This window comes from Gorilla gorilla, chromosome 1, assembly GCF_029281585.2.
Source record: "Gorilla gorilla gorilla isolate KB3781 chromosome 1, NHGRI_mGorGor1-v2.1_pri, whole genome shotgun sequence".
NCBI classification, from domain to species: domain Eukaryota; kingdom Metazoa; phylum Chordata; class Mammalia; order Primates; family Hominidae; genus Gorilla; species Gorilla gorilla.
The window spans coordinates 211760604-211780881 of NC_073224.2; the positions used below are offsets into that span (position 1 = coordinate 211760604).

General features: G+C 47.8%; 1 protein-coding gene across 2 annotated transcripts in view; it reads left to right on the forward strand.

The window, feature by feature from the left end:
* Nucleotides 1-614: 614 nt before the first annotated feature.
* PTAFR (platelet activating factor receptor) overlaps nucleotides 615-20278 on the forward strand; it is a 46724-nt gene continuing 27060 nt past the window's right edge. Inside the window, exon 1 of one of the 2 annotated variants that reach the window (XM_063701157.1) lies at nucleotides 615-805. The gene's annotated coding sequence lies outside the window, so the exon portion shown is untranslated. Of the gene's footprint in view, nucleotides 806-17218; nucleotides 17939-20278 lie in introns of those variants that run through there. The other variant, XM_004025289.5, reaches the window with a different exon arrangement.

Genomic DNA, 20278 nt, shown 5'->3' on the forward strand with positions numbered 1-20278 from the left:
GGCTGGGCATTTCTGAAGGCAGGTCTGTCTCCCCTTTTGTTGAGGGCACCTGTGGGCAGGGCTTTGTCACACCCATTGTACTGGCCTCCTGTGGGCAAACTGGCTGTGTGTCCCCTCAGACAGGGTGCCTTCTGAAAGCAGCCTTGGGTCTTTTTCATGAACTTGGGGCTCACTGGATTTGGGGCTGTACCCATTGAATTGAAGCCCAGGCTCCCGAGGATAGGGCTGTGTCCCCATCTCCCCCAGGCTGGGGACTCCTGAGGACAGGGCTGTGTCCCCATCTCCCCCAGGCTGGGGGCTCCTGAGGACAGGGCTAAAACCTTCTCTAGGTCAGGGCTCATCTCCCCCTCAGTCAAAGGACCCAGTTCCTCTCTCCCCTGCCCGCCCAAGCCCAGCCCTTCCTCCCAGAGGGGCGCAGCATCGGAGGGGCCCAGCCCAGTATTGTGGGATGAGTTGGTGTGCCTGGCTGGATGTGCGTATTCCCGGTGACCTTGGTGCTGGGGCCCCACCCCAGGAGCTGGCTTCCTGGCCTCAGCTGCCCTGCCCACCCAGCAGAGCCCGGGGGCAGGCCTTTCCTAATCCTTCATCCTGCTGCTGCTCATTGGAGGGCAGAGCAGAGTGAGTCACACACCTGTGCCTGGGCCCGTCCTCTGCCTCCTCTCCACTCATTACCTGCTTCGTGAGCTCCCCAAGAACTCATCCAGGACCTCCCTGAGAAGCCGTCCAGGAAACATGCTCTCAGGGGCCCCCCATCTGCCTCAGCCTCTTTGTCACTGCCTGGACCATTGTCCCTGCTGTTTCTCAGGTAAGAGGCTGCTGGCCTGAGGGAAGGGCTAAGTTTCGGCCGCTTTGTCTAGCTGCCCTGCAGAATCCCCAAGGCTGTTCAGATTCTGGAAGGGTCCACAGAGCTAGGTGATGTCTGATTTCCCTCCTGTTGGCACCCCCTCAAGGACACATGGCCCGTCTTTGTTGCCCACAGACACAGCACAATCCTCTCACCCCTCAGGACCATTCACACACACTTACCAACAGACGCAGCATTCCTCACACACCACACAAAACACATCCTTGTCACCCACAGAACCCCTTCACAACACACAACAGACCCTCATCATCCACAGATACAACCCATGACCCTCCCTATACACATACATGAACGGGCACCAACAGACAATATTGCCTCACGTGATGCAGATCCTAACCCAAGGGAAAACATCCTTACAGACACACAACATGCACAACTGCACAGACAGATCCACACCCCAACCCGGAAGACCCTCCACCCACTCACTGCAAACAAACCTACTCCGCAAGGTCTCACAAATATCTTCCCTACACACACACACACACACACACACACACACAGAGCAATGCAACCATCTGTACATATCACAGAACTCCCCTTCCCCTAGATGCGCCCGCCCTACTGTTCAGTCAGTAGGTCAGTAATCCCATCCCCACTTCTCACCCTCCCGAGCTCATGCACTGGCAGCCAGGCCACACAGTGGAGCAAGAAGGGCAGAGCTGAGCCAGGGGTCCCAGCCGCACTAAAGAGCATGACAGGAGAAGCTAGCACTCCCAGCTGTCTCAGTGCTGCTTCCTATGGCCCTAGGACTTAGAGCACACTGATAATAAAAACACGGGTGGATCACCTGAGGTCGGGAGTTCGAGACCAGCCTGGCCAACATGGTGAAACCTTGTTTCTACTAAAAACACAAAAATTAGCCCGGCATTGTGGCAGGTGCCTGTAATCCCAGCTACTTGGGAGGTTGAGGCAGGAGAATAACTTGAACCGGGGAGGCGGAGGTTACAGTGAGCTGAGACCCCACCACTGCACTCCAGCCTGGGCACAGAGCGAGACTCTGTCTTAAAAACAAACAAACAAAAAAAAAAAACCCAGCATTTACCACATGCCTCCTGGGAGCCAAACACCAAGGCTTTTATAAGCATTATCTTTTTTTTTTTTTTTTTTTTTGAGACGGAGTTTTGCTCTCATTGCCCAGGCTGGAGTGCAATGGCGTGTTCTTGGCTCACTGCGACCTCCACCTCCCAGGTTCAAGCGATTCTCCTGCCTCAGACTTCCAAGTAGCTGGGATTACAGGCATGTGCCATCATGCCTGGCTAATTTTCTATTTTTGTAGAGACGGGGTTTCTCCATGTTGGTCAGGCTGGTCTCGAACTCCTGACCTCAGGTGATCCACCCGCCTCGGTCTCCCAAAGTGCTGGGATTACAAGCATAAGCCACTGCGCCCGGCCACAAGTATTATCTTATGCAGTTGTGTAAAACCTTTATGAAGTAGGTATTATTATCTTCATTTTACAACTATGGAAATAGGCTCAGAGAGGTTAAGAAACTTGCCTAATGTACCACAGCTAAGAGGCTGTAATGGAATTTAAACTTAGGTGAGTCTGGTCCCAGAGTCCACCTTTTTTTTTTTAATGTTTTACTATTTATTTATTGAGACACAGTCTCACTCTGTCATCCAGGTTGGAGGGCAGTGGCGGCACGATCTCAGCTCATAGCAGCCTGGAGACCCCAGGCTCAAACGATCCTCCCGCCTCAGTCCCTTCATGAGTAACTGGGACCACAGGCATGCACCACCATGACCAGCTAATTTTTATATTTTTTTGTAGAGACAGGGTTTCATCATGTTGCCTAGGCTGGTTTTGAACTCCTGAACTCAAGCGATCCTCTCACCTTGGCTTCTCAGAGTGCTGGGATTGCAGCAGGCATGAGCTACCACACCTGGCCTCTTACTTCTTTTTTTTAATTAAAAAAAAAAAAAAAGAGAGAGAGGTAACAAATTAGCAAGTTAAAAGTTCAATAGATATAAAAGAGTACATAGAGAAAAGACGCTCTCCTATCCTTGTTCTCCAACCACCCTATCTCCCTCTTGGAGGAAGCCTGAGTTACTCTAGGAGACCAATCTCTCTCTGTCTCTCTCTCTCTCTCTTTTCTTTTTTCTTTTTGTAGAGATGAGGTTTCGCTATGTTGCCCAGGCTGGTCTCAAACTCCTGAGCTCAAGTGGTCCACCCACCCTGGCCTCCCAAAATGCTTGGACTACATACAGGCATATACCACTGCGCCCAGCTGGAGACCTTTCTTTTAACCACTGAGTTAGACTCATGACAGTTACATTTCATAGCTTTCTAGGTCTATGAATAGTGCCCAGGCTCTGTGGGCTTTCCCAGGCCCTCCCCTGCCCAGGCAAAGCCAGCGGCCTCATCTAGGGCTTCTTCCAACTTAAGTCGTCTGCTGCCCTAAACCTCTAAGGACCTCCCTGCCTTTGAATTTCCTGGTCTGGATTGTTCTCCCTGTCAGGCCTCCCCCGCGAGGCCTGGCCACATCTCTGAGTCTTCCTCTCAGGATATAGTGCATGCCACGGCGACCTTTCTTACAAGATAGGGAGTGGAGCAGGTCTTGCTTTGCTCCCGAGCTGAAGAGGGAGGGCCAGCAGGACTCAGCCCTGAGCAAGGGAGGGAAAGGGTGAGGGAGAGGAAGAGGAAGAGGAGAAGAGAGAGGAGAATGATAGCGGCCAGGCGTCCTTTACCGGCCTAATCCCATTGTGAGGATGGCAGTGCTTCACAGATGAAGACTCTGAGGCTCAGGGAGGCCCAGGGACTTGTCCAAGGTGACACCGTTGTGAAGTGGCAGAGGTGAGATTTAAACTCCCTAAGTTTGAGGAAGGCTGTGAGAGAGAGGGAGAGAGAGCCCAAGAGAGAAGCTGAGGTTGTGGTGAGGAGGAAGAGAAGATTCAGGGCTGTCCATCCCCAGGAGTCTCACTGGGAACTTGCTGCCTAAGTTACTTTTGGGCTCTCAGAGACCTCTGGTTTTAGAGCAGTCCCCTTCCTCCCGTGACTCTTTCTCTATTCTGTTCTTTTGCACTATTGTCTATCCTTGATATTGTCTATACCACCCCTTCTTAACTACTACGACTTAATGGCAAGCCTGATAGATGATGTGGCATATTCCTGGACTTCTCACTTCCTCATTCTCCAGATTCTCTTTGCCAATCTCAGGCTTATGTATTTATCTTATAGAATACAAGATAAATATAATCTGTAGAATAATATTACAAAACAGTTGTGTATCCACTGCACTGTTAAATATTACAGAGGTAATAGAAGCTTCCTGTGTACCCACACTCATTCCACCCCCTCTTTCCCAGAGGTAATCATATCCTGAATTTGTCTTTATATGTGGATGCATGTGTATTGCGTTCTCCAGCATAATAATGTGTTAATGTGCTAAGAAATGTTATCTGGCCAGGCATGGTGGCTCACGCCTGTAATCCCAGCACTCTGAGGCCCAGGCAGGCGGATCACCTGAGGTCGGGAGTTTGAGACCAGCGTGACCAACATGGAGAAACCCCATCTCTACTAAAAATACAAAATTAGCCAGGCGTGGTGGCACATGACCATAATCCTAGCTACTTGGGAGGCCGAGGCAGGAGAATCGCTTGAACCTGGGAGGTGGAGGTTGCGGTGAGCCAAGATTGCACCACTGCACTCCAGCCTGGGCAACGAACAAGAGCAAAACTCCATCTCAAAAAAAAAAAAATGTTATCTGGCCAGGCATGGTGGCTCATACCTGTAATCCCAGCACTTTGGGAGACTAAGGCAGGCAGATCACTTGATTCCAGGATTTAGAGACCAGCCTGACCAACATGGTGAAACCCTGTCTCTACAAAATATACAAAAGTTAGCTGGACACAGTGGTGTGCTCCTGTAGTCTCTGCTACTCGGGAGGCTGAGGTGGGAGGACGCCTTGAGCCCAGGAGGTGGAGGTTGCAGTGAGCCAAGATCATGCCACTGCACTCCAGCCTGGAGTGCATGAGCTTGTCTCAAAAAGTAGAATTTATCCTCTGCAACATGCTTTTTTAGTATCGCATTATGTTTATTTATATTTATTTATTTATTTAAAGATGGAATCTCACTCTGTTGCCCAGGTTGGAGTGCAGGGGCACCATCTCGGCTCACTGCAACCTCCACCTCCTGGGTTCAAGCGATTCTCCTGCCTCAGCCTCATGAGTAGCTGGGACTACAGGTGCGCGCCACCATGCCCGGCTAATTTTTGTATTAAAAAGTAGAGATGGGGTTTTACCATATTGAACAGGCTGGTCTCGAACTCCTGACCTCGTGATCTGCCCGCCTCCGTCTCCCAAAGTGCTGAGATTACAGGCATGAGCAACCATGCCCGGCCACATTATGTTTATTATCTTTGTTATTATATGCAGCTCTTTTCATTTTAACAGGATCGCACTGAAGAACCATACAAATGTCTGTTTCCTTATTTCTGTGTTTAATATTTTTGGTAAATATCTAGGAAGAATGTGCACATTTTCAACTTTATTATACAATTATTATTTTTTATTATTTTATTTTTCTTTTAATTGGCACAACATCTGGCAAGCATTGATTATGAAATTAACTTCCAAAATAGTAGTGGCAATTGCACTGTCTTTTGGCAGGGTAATGAGAGTTTCCATCGCTCTGTATCCTCTCCAGTACTTGGAACTGCCAGACTTGAATTTCTTCTATTCAGGTGGGTGGTGATTGTTTTAACTTAGGCTCCTGATTTCCTGAAATGTTGACTATATTTTTATATTTCTCAGTCATTTGGGCTTTTCCTTCTGTGAATTGCCTATTCCTTTCTTGACTCATTTTTCTATTGGGTTTTTCTTTAGTTGACTTATAAAATTTACATTATGTAATGCCTGAAAATTCTTTGTTATATATGTTGCAAATATCTTCTGATTTGTGACTCTTCATCAGTTTTTGGTTTTTGTTTTTTTTTAGATGGAGTTTCGCTCTTGTTGCCCAGGCTAGAGTGCAGTGGTGTGATCTCCCGGGTTCCTCCACCTCTAGGATTCAAGGGATTCTCCTGCCTCAGCCTGCTGAATAGCTGGGATTACAGGGGCCTGTCACCCAGCTAATTTTCTGTATTTTTAGTAGAGACGGGGTTTCACCATGTTGGCCGTGCTGGTCTCGAATTCCTGACCTCAGGTGATCCTCCTGCCTTGGCCTCCCAAAGTGCTAGGATACAGGCATGAGCCACTGTACCCAGCCTGTTTGTTTGTTTTTTGAGACAGAGTCCCCCTCTGTCACCAAGGCTGGCGTGCAGTGGCAAGATCTTGGCTCAGTGCAACCTCTGCCTCTTGGGCTCAAGTGATTCTCATGCCTCAGCCTCCTAAGTAGCTGGGATTACAGGCGTGCACCATCACACCAGGCTAGTTTTTGTATTTTTAGTAGAGTCAGCATCTTGATATGTTGCCCAAACTGGTCTCGAACTCCTGGGTTCAAGTGATCTGCCAGCTTCATCCTCCCAAAGTGCTGGGGTTACAGGTGTGAGCCACTGCTCCCAGCCATTTTTGTATTTTCAGTAGAGATGAGGTCTTGCTATGTTGCCCAGACTGGTTTTGAACTCCTAGGCTCAATTGATCCGCCTGCCTCAGCCTCCCAAAGTGCTGGGATTACAGGTGTGAGCCACTGCACCTGGCTTTCATCAGTTTTACAGTGTCTTTTAATGTACAGTTTTCAAATTTCTATGGTCAAATTTATCCAGCTTTTCTTTATTATATGTAATTTCCATGTCTCAATTTAAGAAGTTTTCTTGGCTGGGCATGGTGCCTCACGCCTGTAATCCCAGCTCTTTGGGAGACTGAGGTGGACAGATCGCTTGAGGCCAGGAGTTTGAGAACAGCTTGGGCAACATGGCGAAACCCCACCTTTACAAAAAATACACGGTGCCTCTATTCCTAGCTACTCGGGAGGCTCAAGTGGGAGGATGGCTTGAGCCCAGAGACAGAGGTTGCAGTGAGCCGAGACTGCACCACTTCACTCCAGCTTGGGTGACGAGCGAGACTCTGTCTTAAAAAAAAATTTTTTTTTCTCTCACCCCTAGATCATAAAGATATTCAACTCTATTTTCTTCCAAAATTTTGCATATTTTGCTTTTCATGGGTTGTTATTCCATTTGGAATTTAATTCTGGATATGATGTGAGAGATCTAATTTTATTATTTTTTTCCTTAATGGATAGCTAATAACTTGCACTATTAGTGGCTATTAGTAGCTAATATCTACTCTTATTGATCTGTAATGGCAACTCTGTCATATGTGTCAAGTTTCCATAGATGAGCTCTGTATTTATGGGGTCTCTGTTTTGTTCCTTTGCTCTGTTTATTCCTCCTCATTTCAGTGCGTAGCCCTTTTCTCATCAGTAAACGGAGGATAGTGTGGGTGGAAGAATACCACAGGGAAAAGAGCATGGGTTTTGGAATCACTATGATAATATCACTCTTGAGGGCCGGACGAGGTGGCTCACGCCTGTAATCCCAGAACTTTGGGAGGCCGAGGCGGGCAGATTGCTTGAACTCAGGAGTTCAAGACCAGCTTGGGCAACATAGTGAGACCCCCGTTGGTATAAAAGAAAAAAATACCACTCCGTCTTGACTGATTGATTGATTGATTGACATGGAGTCTCCCTCTGTTACCCAGGCTGGAGTGCAATGGCACGATCTCGGCTCACTGCAATCTCTGTCTCCCAGGTTCAGGCAATCCTATTGCCTCAGCCTCTGCAGAAGCAAGGATTACAGGCGTGTGCCACCACCCCGGGTTAATTTTTGTATTTTTATTAGAGATGGGTTTTCACCATGTTGCCCAGGCTGATCTTGAACTCCCGACCTCAGGCGACCCGCCTGCCTCAGCCTACCAAAAATGCTGGGATTACAGGTGTGTGCCACTACGCCCAGCACCACTCTGTCTTAATACTGTGACTTTAAAGTAAGACTTGACATGTGATATGAAAAGTCTTTTCAGGTATCCTTGTTGTTCATATATATGCCCTTGTTCTTCAAAAATTTCTCAGCTACTCTTGGCGCTTTGCTTTTTCATTTCGAATTTTAGGATTAGCCTATAAATTTTCTGGGAAAACTATTGGGATTTTGATTGTACTGCTTCTGAATTTATAGATTAAATTGGAAAGAATTTGTATTTTGATTATATTGACAGTCTCATGCATGAATATAGTACATCTACCCATTTATTTAATTCTTGTTTTTTTTTTTAAATAACTTTTGTAATTTCCTTCATGAAGATCTTGCACATTTTGGGGCCGGGCACAGTGGCTCACACCTGTAATCCCAGCACTTTGGGAGGCCGAGGTAGGCGGATCACCTGAGGTCAGGAGTTCGAGACCAGCCTGACCAACATGGTGAAACTCTGTCTCTACTAAACAAAACAAAACAAAAAAATTAGCCGAGCATGTGGTGTGCACCTGTAATCCCAGCTACTGGAGAGGCTGGGGTGGGAGAATTGCTTGAACCCAGGAGGCGGAGGTTGCAGTGAGCTGAGATGGCGCCACTGCACTCCAGCATGGGTGACAGGATAAGACTCCATCTCAAAGATCTTGCATATCTTTGGCCAAAAGAAGAAAAAACAAAAAAAAAAGCCAAAATAGTTTTCTTGCTATTGTTGTGTCTTCTTAAAAATGTCATTTTCTGTTTAATTGCTTGTTTATAGGAGCATGATTGCTTTTTACATGTTGGTTTTATATCCAGAAATCTTGTTTAGGTGCTGTTTCGGTTCTAATAATTTTTCTATGGAATTGCTGCAATTTTCCTATGTAAATAGTCATACTGTCTGCGAAGATGACAGTTTTGCTTTTCCTTCCCAATCTTCGTAATCTTTTTTTCCTTTGGTCTGATAGTCTTTACAACAGAATAAGGTTGTGATTATTCCTATATGATTATTCCCATTTGCAAATTAGAAAACAGGCTTGAAGAGGTAATTTGGCTTTTTCAAGTTCACACGGAAAGCAGATGGCATCAAGATTTGAACTCAAGTCTCTTTGATTCTAAAACCCATGCCCTTTTCCCTATGGTATTCTTTCACCCCCATTATCCTCCATTTGCTGATGAGAAAAGCGATACTCATGGCAAGGAAATGTCCACAACACTCTAGGCAAAGGACAAGTTTTGAGAGCAGAAAGAACTGAACAACCCCTTTATAATAGTTGTGCAGGACTGCCCTAGTTTAGTGTATCTGGATCCTAATTCCAGCTCTGTTACCTACCAGCTACGTTACTTGGATAAATCACTTCCTCTCTCTAATGTCATTCGTTCATTCAATAAGCTTTATCCAGCACCTGCAATGTGCCAGGCAATGTTCCAGATCTTGGCAATAAACTCAAGGAGATTACAGTTTAGCTGGGGAGAAGATAATAAGCAAAGTAAATAAATAAATAAAATACATGTTGTATTAGATGTGATATGTGCTGTGGAGAAAAGGAAAGCAGGATGAGAGCCTGGGAATGTGGGGGGATGGCTGCAACTTATTAGGGTGGTCAGGAAAGGCCCCACTGAGAAAGTGGCTTTTGAGGAAAGACCTAACTTTGAGTGTCTGAGGAAGGGTGGTCCAGGCAGAGAGAACAGCAGGTGCAAAAGGGTGAGGTGAGGCCGGGCATGGTGGCTCACGCCTGTAATCCCGGCACTTTGAAAGGCCGAGTTGGGTGGATCACTTGAGGTCATGAGTTCGAGACCAGCCTGGCCAACATGGTGAAACCCCATCTCTACTAAAAATACAAAAATTAGCTAGGTGTGGTGGCGCACGCCTGTAATGCCAGCCACTTGAGAGGCTGAGGAAGGAGAATCGCTGGAACTCAGGAAGAGGAGGTTGCAGTGAGCTGAGATTGCACTACTGAACTCCAGCCTGGGCGACAGAGGGAGACTCTGTCTCAGAAACAAACAAAAAAACAAAAGGAAAAACAAAAGGGTGAGGTGAGAGTGTGTTGAGGAAGGGCAGGAAGACCAGAACGACTACAGCGGAGGGAGCGAGATGTAGGGGATGAGGTGAGGTCCTACAGGGTCTTGCGGGTGCTTTAAAGGACTTTGACTTCTCCTGTAAGTGAGATGGAAGGCCCTGGGGGGCTTTGAGCAGAGGAGTGATGTGATGTGACTGATGTTTAATAGTTCAACTGCGTTGCTGTATTAAGAACAGACTAGGCCGGGTACGGTGGCTCACACCTGTAATCCCAGCACTTTGGGAGGCCAAGGTGGGCGGATCACGTGAGGTCAGGTGTTCAAGACCAGCCTGGCCAACATGGTGAAAACCCGTCTCTACTAAAAATACAAAAATCAGTTGGGTGTGGTGGTGCACACCTGTAATTGTAGCTACTTGGGAGGCTGATGCAGGAGAATTGCTTGAACCTGGGAGGCGGAGGTTGGAGTGAGCTGAGATCGCGCTACTGCACTCCAGCCTGGGTGACAGAATGAGACTCCAGCTCAAAAAAAAAAAAAAAAAAAACAGACTAATGGGGACATGAGTATGGAAGCAGGGAGACGAGGGAGGAGGCTGCAATCCAGCGGGGAGGTGGAGGGACTTGGACCAGGGCTATAGCAGTGGAGGTGGTGAGAAGTGGCAAGATTTTGGATCTATCATCTATCTATCTATCTATCTATCCATCCATCATTTAAAGTTTTTTTTGTTTGTTTGTTTTTTTTTTTTGAGACGGAGTCTTGCTCTGTTGCCCAGGCTGGAGTGGAGTGCAGTGGGGTGATCCTGGCTTACTGTAACCTCCGCCTCCTGGGTTCAAGTGATTCTCCTGCCTCTGCCTCTTGAGTAGCTGGGATTAATAGGCATGTGCCACCATGCCTGGCTAATTTTTGTATTTTTAGTAGAGACGGGGTTTCACTAGAGGGCAAAAGAGCCTCTGGTTGAGAACCACTGATATAGTAAAATTCCTACCTATTACACACACACATATTTTGAAGAGAAGATATCACTCTGTTACCCAGGCTGGAGTGGCAGTGGTGTAGTCATGGCTCACTGCAGCCTCAACCTGCTGGGCTCAAGTGATCCTCCCACCTTAGCTTCCTGAGTAGCTAGGACTACAGGCGTGCACTGCCATGTCCAGCTAATTTTTTCTGTATTTCTTGTAGAGACGTGGTTTTACAGGCGTGAGATACTGTGCCCAGCCTTACTTATAATATTTAATTTATTCTTTTAATTACTTATATACTTAAATATTGTGGGCAATAGCTCGTTGTTTTATAAATATTTCTTTTTTGCACTCAAATTTCATGAAACAAATGTATAAGCATTTTTTACGCCAGCATCTTCATTGTTGTTGGAGCCCCTTTTCTGTCATTTAACAGAGCTTTCTAGGCTGCATACTTTTCACTTCCGTCTCCATTGAATGAGATACAGCACTTAACATCCCAATAAGATGCTATCACAGGAAAATTACATCCCAAGACACAATTATCCACTACATAACATTGGGACAGTTTTCTTTTTCACTGCCGTTCTGATCTCAAAAGCTCAACAAGTATTGCTTTAAAAAACAAACACAAAATTGAATTTCTTTAAAAAACAAACAGCAAAAAACCCTTTCTTAATTATGAAAAATTGAAAACCACCAGGCCTGGTGGCTCGCGCCTGTAATCCCAGCACTTTGGGAGGCTGAGGTGGGTGGATCACTTGAGGTCAGGAGTTCGAGACTAGCCTGGCCAACATGGTGAAACCCCATCTCTACTAAAAATACAAAAATTAGCCAGGGATGGTGGCAGGTGCCTGTAATCCCAGCTACTTGGGACATTGAGGCAGGAGACTCACTTGAAAGCGGGAGGCGGAGGTTGCAGGGAGCCGAGATCGTGCCATTGCGCTCCAGCCTGGGTGACAAAAGTGAGACTCCGTCTCAAAAAGAACAGAAAACATGTGCAACAGTACATTTAAAGGTATAATGGATCCTCATGTACCCTTAGCCAGCTTCAACAATTATCAGCACACTTTTTTTTTTTTTAAGAGACAGGGTCTCACTCTGCCATGTAGGCTGGAGTGCAGTGGCATGATCATGGCTCACTGCAGCGAATTTTAAAAAGTTTTTGTAAAGATGGAGTCTGGCTATGTTGTCCAGGCTGGTCTCAAACTCCTGTCCTCAAGTGAGGACCACCTGGACCTCCCAAAGTGCTGGGATTATAGGTATAAGCCACCATGCCTGGCAATCCTCAATTTCCCTCCCTCCCTCCCTCCCTTCCTTCCTTTTCTCTCTCTCTTTCTTTTTTTTTTTTTGACAGAGTCTCACTCTGTCACCCAGACTGCAGTGCAGTGGTGCAATCTTGGCTCACTGAAATCTCTGCCTCCCAGGTTCAAGCGATTCTCCTGCCTCACCCTCCTGAGTAGTTGGAATTACAGGCATGTGCCACTATGCCAAGCTAATTTTAGTATTTTTAGTACAGACGGAATTTCACCATGTTGGCCAGGCTGGTCTCGAACTCCTGACTTCAAGTGATCCACCCACCTCGGCCTCCCAAAGTGCTGGGATTACAGGCATGAGCCACTGCGCCTGGCCCAATTTCTTTCTTTTTTTTCCCTGTTGTTTGAATCAGGATCCGAGAAGATTCATGTAGCAATTGGTTGCTATGTCTCTTAATTCTCTTTATTTAAGTAGTTAATTTATTTAGAGGTGAGTTCTCACTATGTTGCCCAGGCTGGTCTCAAACTCCTGTGTCAAGTGATCCTCTCACTTCGGCCTCTCAAGGTGCTGGGATTATAGGCATGAGCTCCTATGCTCGACCTCTTAATTCTCTTTTAATCAATAGTTTCTCCCTGTATCTTTTTTTCTTGTTTAGAATTTATTTATTTATTTTTATTTTTTTGAGATGGAGTTTTGCTCTTGTTGCCCAGGCTGGAGTGCAATGGCGCAATCTCGGCTCACCGCAACCTCCGCCTCCCAGGTTCAAGCAATTCTCCTGCCTCAGCCTCCCGAGTAGCTGAGATTACAGGCATGCACCACTATGCCCGGCAATTTTGTATTTTTAATAGAGACGGGGTTTCTCCATGTTGAGGCTGGTCTTGAACTCCTGACCTCAGGTGATCTGCCCGCCTCAGCCTCCCAAAGTACTGGGATTACAGGCATGAGCCACCGCGCCCGGCTAGAATTTATTTATTGAAGAAAGCAGGTTGTGTGTTCTGTATGTTTCTTATCATGTGTGTTTGTTGAGTGCATCCCTATGATCTGTTTCCTTCTGTAACAGGAGTAAACTGGTGATTAAACTTGCTGATTCTGTTTCGGTTTCCTTGGCAAGACTGTTTTATAGGTGGTGTTGTGAATTGTACGTGCTCAAACACAACTTCATTAGAAAAGTTTTCAAACATACACAAAAAGAGAAGGAAGAGTACAAGAAATCCTTGTGGTAGTTTCCTGGGGCTGCTATAAGAAGTTACCACAAACTTAGTGGTTTCAAATAACACACGACCGGGCGTGGTGGCTCACACCTGTAATCCCAGCACTTTGGAAGGCGGAGGAGGGCGGATTGCTTGAGGTCAGGAGTTTGAGATCAGCCTGGACAACACAGTGAGACTGAGATCGCGCCACTGCACTCCAACTTGGGAGACAGAGTGAGACTCCATCTCAAAAAAATAAATAAATAAAAATCAATCAATCAATAAAATAAATATTTTGCCACATTTTCTATTTCTCCCCTCTCTCCCTTCATTCCTCTTCCTTTCTTTTTTCTTCATACTCTGTATCCATCCTTCTTTATTTCTTCTCTTTTTCTTTACTTTCTCTCTCCTTCCTTTCTTCTTATTTTGCTGTAATATTTTAAAGCAAATTCCACATATATGGACATTTTGTTTATAACTGCAACACCATTATCTCTTAATACTATTATCAAGAATTCCTTAGAATTATCTAAAATCCTGTCCATATACCAGTTTCTGTGATTTTCTCAGGTATGTCTGTCCTGGATATCTTCTGCTTTCTCCTCCAGACCCACTGTGGGATTGGTGATGCATGCCCAGAGTACACTCCACCCTTCTTCACCCACCTCTTGCCCCGGAGGCTGCCCTGTATGGACCACATTAATGGTTCCTTTGTTTCTGGTTGGGCTCAGCCAACTGGCGGTGCCAATAAGACATCAGAGGATGGGAGAAGAGAAAGGTTTGAGTATTTATTTCCTGGTTCCCTCCCTGCCTGTTGCAGGATCAGCTGCAACTTCTTTTTTTTATATATATTTTTTGAGACAGAGTCTTGCTCTGTCGCCCAGGGTGGAGAGCAGTGGCTTGATCTTGGTTCACTGCAACCTCTGCCTCCCGGGTTCAGGCAATTCTCCTGTCTCAGCCTCCCGGGTAGCTGGGATTACAGGCGTGTGCCACTACACCCGGCTAATTTTTGTATTATTAGCAGAGACAGGGTTTCACCATGTTGGCCAGGCTGGTCTTGAACTTCTGACCTCAAGTGATCTGCCCACCTTGGCCTCCCAAAGTGCTGGGATTACAGGCGTGAGCCACCATGTCTGTCCTCTTAAATCTCTTTTAATCTGGAACAATCTCCTCCCTGTTTCTTTTGTGCTTTTATTTCATTTTATTTTTAACTTTTGTTTTGTTTTGTTTTGTAGAGACAGGGTCTCCCTGTTTTGCCCAGGTTGGTCTCAAACTCCTGGGCTCAAGGGATCCTTCCGCCTCAGCTTCCCAAAGTGTTGGGATTATAGGCATGAGCCACTGAGCCTGGCCCTCTGTTTGTTTTTGTGTTCAAGCGGTTGATTTCTGGAGAGAACTGGCTCCATTGTCCAGTAGAATGTTCTATATTTTGGAATTGGTTGATTGCTTCCTTATGAGGTCCTTTAATTTATTCCTCTGTCCCCTGTATTTTCTGAAAACTGAGGTTAGACCTAAAGGCTTGATTAGATTCAAATTTGGACATATTTTCTTTTTTTTTTTTTCACCCAGGCTGGAGTGCATTGGCACCATCTTGGCTCACTGCAACCTCCGCCTCTTGGGTTCAAGCAATTCTCATGCCTTAACCTCCCAAGCTGCTGGGATTACCAGCGGTAATCAGCAGGTGTGTGCCACCATGCCTGGCTCTTTTTTTAATTATTATTATTTTTAGTAGAGACAGGGTTTCACCATATTGGCCAGGCTGGTCTTGAATTCCTGACCTCAAGTGATCTGCCCGCCTCAGCATCCCAAAGTGCTGGGATTACAGGCGTGAGTCACTGTGCCCGGCCAAATGTGGACATATTTCCAAGTGAAGCCAACATAATTTGCTAACAGAATGGATGTGGGGTGTGAGAGAAAGAGTTGAATTCAGTTTCCTCATTTGTAAAATATTGATAGTAATATCTACCTACCTACCCTGCTTATTGATAATCTCAAAAGAGGTGCTGATCTGCAGTTGCCACATGCGCGCATGGAAGGGACTATACTGGAAGGCAGGCCGAGCCAACAGTCCCGGACCTTGAGCCAGGCGTCCTGGAGACTCTGGGCAATGGAGGCTGGTTGATCCCGGAGGTCCCTCCCAGGCTTGCTGTCCCTCCTGGAGGGTGGTGGCTGGAGGAGGGCTGAGGTGAAACTGTTTTGGAACCAAGGATTTGGGCTGGAGAGCAGAGTTGAGGCCTTGCCTTTTAGGTGAGCAGTTTGCATGAAGGCTAAGTTCATGTACAGACCATGTCCTCATATTTCAGGGCACTCGAGGCTCAAAAAGCCTGTAAGGGAGACAAGAAGAAATGATCAAACTGAGCCTGTTTCTTTTCTTTTTTTTGTTTTAAATATAAAGATGGGGTCTCACTATGTTGCCCAGGCTGGTCTCGAACTCCTGGGCTCAAGCAATCCTCCTGCCTTGGTCTCCCAAAGTGCTTGGCCTGAGCCTGTTTCAGTGTCCCTGGCAGGACATGGGGATTGGGAGAGTGCGTGTGGTGCGTGAGTGTGGAGCAGTATGGACGCATGAACTCGAGGAAGGAGATGAGCCTGGCAGGTGTGAGTGAGGGGAGACTGGGCGTGAGTGTGCAGGTGAGTGGAGGAACACAGTGTGAGTGGGCATCTTCGCATGAGAGTAGGCGCTGAGTGTATGCGAGTGTGCAAGTGTTATGTGGTCTGAGTGTGTCTGCCTGTGTGTGATGGGGGGCTGGAGGTGGAGGAGGGGGCAGATGCTTGGCTCTAGTTCTACATGACTGAGGCAAATGTTAAAAGTGGTTTGTCCTGGCCAGGCGCGGTGGGTCATGCCTGTAATCCTGGCACTTTGGGAGGCTGAGGTGGGCAGATCATTGGAGGTCAGGAGTTCAAAACCAGCCTGGCTAACATGGTGAAACCCCGTCTCTACTAAAAAGACAAAAATTAGCCGGGCATGGCAGTGCTTGCCTGTAATCCCAGCTATTCCAGAGGCTGAGGCAGGAGAATCCCTTGAAAGTGGGAGGCAGAGGTTGCAGTGAGCTGAGATTGCATCACTGCACTCCAGCCTGGGAGACAGAGTGAGACTCTGTCTCAAAAAAAAAAAAAAAAAAGTGTTTTGTCCTTTGAGAGCCATTTTTGGCTTTGATAAGGGACATTAGGAGGAGGAGCCTGGCCCAGATACCCAGAGCGGAGCTGAGACTGGATGCCGATGCAGGCCCCCGACTCTCCTTATACCTGCCTTGCTGTGGGACCCTGGTCCTGTCGGGACCTCAGTTTCCCTCTCTGTGTAGGAGGTTGTTGGGTCGGCTGATGTATCTGAGGGACTTGCTTCTTTAGACAGGGTCCACTCCAGTGCCTGGTGCCTGGGGGTGCTCAGATGGTGCTTGTTGGTTGGTTGAAGGAATGAGTGGGTAAATGGACTGGAAACTGAGGCAGATACTCTGGCTCACCTCTCACTTATGCACACGGGATGCCCCCACCAGCTCACTTTCACACATACCCTCACACCTACACTCACACATTCATGTGCGTTCACCATCGATTGTCCACCCCTCTTCACTTGCACGCTCCCATGAACTCACACGCTGCCAACCCATGCCAGCCTGGGTGAAAAAAAAAAAAGAAAGTATGTCCAAATTTGAATCTAATCAAACCTGTTTTCAGAAAATACAGGAGACAGAGGAATAGATTAAAGGACCTCACAAGGAAGCAATCAACCAAGTCCAGAATATAGAACATTCTACTGGACAATGGAGCCAGTTCTCTCCAGAAATCAACCGCATGAACAAAAAAACAAACACAGGGCCAGGCTCAGTGGCTCATGCCTGTAATCCCAACACTTTGGGAAGCTGAGGCGGAAGGATCCCTTGAGCCCAGGAGTTTGAGACCAACCTAGGCAAAACAGGGAGACCCTATCTCTACAAAACACGGTCTCAGGGAGCTTCCACCTCCACCCCCACAGATCTGTTCCCATGGGGTTTCTGGGCTCAATGTTTCTTGGTCTCCAGGGAGGCCCTGCCCTGTCATGCCGCTGACCACAGTGGCTCTTCCGAGCTCCTCTCTTCTCCCTCCACTTTATATCCCAGCGGGCATTCTCTTTCCTCCACTCCCTTTCTTTTATTTTCTCTCTCACCCCCATCCAGAGACGCACAGACCCAAATGTGCACAGGCACATGCTCGCTGTCTGTGTCTTGTCATCTCGTCTTTTGTCTTGGATCTTACCTTGTCTTTGTCCCTGAATCTCCTTGTTCCTCTCATCTCTCCCGGTGTTTACATCTGTCTTTTTCCCTGAGCCTCGCTCCCTCCATCCATTCCTCCGCCCTCTCATTTTTTTTCCCCTGACTCCCTCCTGCCTCCTCCCTCTCTCCTTTGATTTTCCTGGTCCCTCATCTCTCCTCCCTCCTCTTTCTCACTCTCATGCTCCCTTTTTCGCTCTCTTGAGTACATGCACTTGCTTTCTCTCTCTTGCTTTTCCTCTTTCTCACCTTAGCTCCTGGCCTCTGGCGCTGTCTACACCCCACCCCATCCCTTGCTCTTTGAGAAGCCTCTGTGCAGTGCCCAGGTCCTGGCGGCCCAACTTGGAAGTTCCTGTGGTACCCCTTGAGAGGCCCTAGGGCCACAGCATTTCCTCCCAGGGGTGACTTGGTAGTGATACGCTCTGTTTCTTCACTTCTGCAATTGCCAGACAGCATAGAGGCTGAGGCTGGGGCCAGGACCCAGACAGAGACACACGGTCACTGCAGCTGAAGCCGCTGCCCCTGCTACAGGTAAGGGGGAATCCTGGCCCCTGCTGGGCAAGGGGGAGGCATATAAAAATGTCCTCAGGAGGCAAACCAAGGTCATGCCCCCAGGCTGTACCTAAGCAGATGGGTGCTTCTATTTCTTTTCTTTTCTTTTCTTTTCTTTTTGAGACAGGGTCTCTCACTCTGTTGTCCAGGCAGAAGTGCAGTGGCGCGATCATGGCTCGCTGCAGCCTGGACCTGCCAGGCTCAGGTGATCCTCCCACTTCAGCCTCCTGAGTATCTGGGACTAGAGGCATGCTCTACCATGCCTGGCTAATTTTTGTATTTTTTGTGGAGACGAGGTCTTGCCTTGTTGCCCAGACTGGTCTCCAACTCCTGGGCTCAAGCAATCAGCCTGCCTCGGCCTCCCAAAGTGCTGGGATTGCAGGCTTGAGTCACTGTGCTCGGCTGCTTCTGTTTTTAAGGGATTTTTCTGGCACCTTTCTCAGGCCCAGAGTCTCATGTTTAGAAATAACTTCTAGTGTCCAAACATTCCTGGAGAACCCAACACCCAAGTTTGGCTTTTCTGAGGCTGGGGCAGTGCTGACCCCAGAGATCCCACTGGGAGGTGGTGATGGTGGTGATGGCGGCAGTGCTGACCCCAGAGACCCTACTGGGAGGTGGTGATGGTGGTGATGGGGGTAGCTTGGATCTCAGGGAGCCAAATGACATCTACTTGACTGGCTGTGTGGTCTTGGCCAAGTTACGCTCCATCTCTGTGCAGTTTTCTAAATTGTCAAATAATGATAATCCCATCTCCCCCACAGAATTGTCGGGTCATATAAAGGATCTGGTACAGGGCGGGGTACTTAGGAACTCACTAAATGCTAGGTTTACGGGGTGGGGAAGGGGGTGCTGAAAATAACCAGGTTCTTATACACAGGGCCAAGCCCACAAACAATAGCCCCTCTCAGGTCCCAGGTGCTGGGGACAGGGCCCAGGCTGGCACCCACCGTCCTCTGCTTGCAGGAGGTCCAGACATGGGGCCGTGCACTCACTCACTTGTGAAATATGACAGAACCAGCAGGCTCTCTCCCCACACCTCTGGCTGCTCTCCTTTAGCTCTGACTGAATACCCAGCTGTGTTCCAGGTGTTTGGGGTGGTGTGTGTGTTGGGGGAGGCGGTAGGGGTGGGAGGTGTGTTGGGGAGTGCTAGAGAAGCAAAAGAGACACCACTATCTTTAGGTGCTGACAAACCGCCGGAGAAAGAGGTCAGCCCCTTAGATGACTGGGTCCTGGGCCTGAGGTGGGCATCCGGGGTTTGGATCTCAGCTCCTGCTGACAAGCCGGGGCCTTGAGTTGTTCGGAAGTTCCACTTTCCTCCTTTGCAGATTGCAGGTTAAAATACTGACCTCTGTGGGCCGGGCATGGTGGCTCACGTCTGTAATCCCAGCACTTTAGGAGGCTGAGGCGGGCAGATCACGAGGTCAAGAGATAGAGACCATCCTGGCGAACATGGTGAAACCCCATCTCTACTAAAAATACAAAAATTAGCTGGGTGTGGTGGCGGGTGCTACTCGGGAGGCTGAGGCAGGAGAATTGCTTGAACCTGGGAGGCGGAGGTTGCAGTGAGCTGAGATGGCGCCATTGCACTCCAGCCTGGGCAACAGAGCGAGACTCCGTCTCAAAAAACAAAACAAAACAAACAAACCACTGACCTGTGAGTTTGCAGGGAGGATGAAGTAAGAGTTGGGATGGGGAAGTGCTTTGTCAATTGGAAAATGCTGCACAAAGGGGACCGATGAATTCCCTCTAATGCTGACTCTGGGATTCCTGCTGTAAACGCCTTAGGGATGAGGAAACTGTTTTGTTCACTGTTGTATCCTTTACCCTTAGCACAGGGTTTGCAACATAGCATATGCTTAGAATATGCACAGGACAGATGAATGATGAAGCGGTTTTTGCATTTGGAAGGGAACGGACGGTGAGCCAGAGGCCCAGTATCTGGTCCCAGCTCTGCCCCTGACACTGTGTTCACCTTGGGAAAATCCTTTCTCATCTCTGGGCCTCAGTTTCCCCATCTGGTCATTGAAGGAGTAAGGAATTCACAGTTTATGCTATCAGTGACAAAATGTGCCTACAGGACTGAGTTTTCTCTGATTGGTGGTGGGAAGCAGGTATGAGGAGAGGCTGGGATCTTATTGTCCTTTTACAGGGAGCAGAGATTCCCCACTTCCCACCCCAGGCCTGTGAAGGAGGCCTTGTTGAAGAGGACGGCATTCTCTTTCTTGGTGGCATCCCCCACTTTCCTGTTCTGATCCCCTAGATGGGTGGAGGCTTGGACCTCAGAGAGGGCAACAGTGGAGCAGGAGCCGGCAGCACCCC